Source organism: Cyclopterus lumpus, chromosome 15 (genome assembly GCF_009769545.1).
Source record: "Cyclopterus lumpus isolate fCycLum1 chromosome 15, fCycLum1.pri, whole genome shotgun sequence".
Lineage (NCBI taxonomy): Eukaryota > Metazoa > Chordata > Actinopteri > Perciformes > Cyclopteridae > Cyclopterus > Cyclopterus lumpus.
The window spans coordinates 1,077,501-1,078,384 of NC_046980.1; positions in this window are offsets into that span (position 1 = coordinate 1,077,501).

Sequence of the window (884 nt, forward strand, 5' to 3'; positions counted from 1 at the left end):
GCAGCTCCGGAGACTCAGACGCAGCGACGCAGCGACACAGCGGGAGGCCGGCGAGCTGCTGCGGGCGGCGCGTTCACTGGGAGCGGATCCCCCTGTGACTTCACTCCCTCGGCTTCATGCTTCGCTCCGGTCGGACCTGCGGATCCGGTTCGGACTCGCTTTGACACCCTCTGGGACCCGTTTCTGTTCGGTTGTTCCTCTGAGCCGGCGGGGATGACTGACACGCACCACCGGTCCAGGTGAGTGGGGCCAGAGTGCGTGTGCGTGTGCGTGTGCGTCTTTCAGCACCGTGAGTTATTACAAGCATCGCGTCTCTTACGAAGTATTCATGCTGCACGTGACTTTACTTTGCTTGTTTATAGTTGTCAGACACTTGACTGCCGGTTAGAGAACCATGATGGAGAACCGGGATGGAGAACCGGGATGGAGAACCATGATAGAGAACCGGGATAGAGAACCGGGATAGAGAACCATGATAGAGAACCATGATAGAGAACCGGGATAGAGAGCCATGATAGAGAACCGGGATAGAGAACCATGATAGAGAACCGGGATAGAGAACCATGATAGAGAACCGGGATAGAGAACCGGGATAGAGAACCATGATAGAGAACCGGGATAGAGAACCATGATAGAGAACCGGGATAGAGAACCGGGATAGAGAACCATGATAGAGAACCGGGATAGAGAACCATGATAGAGAACCATGATAGAGAACCGGGATAGAGAACCATGATAGAGAACCATGATAGAGAACCGGTCTGAATGGTTATTCTCTGAATGGAGGTTCATAGCTTCATGTTTCTAAAGCGTCTTGTAGGAGCTGCTCTGTGCGCATGGAGGTGTGACATTAACGGCAGTACCGGACTGTGGAGAACCGTAGT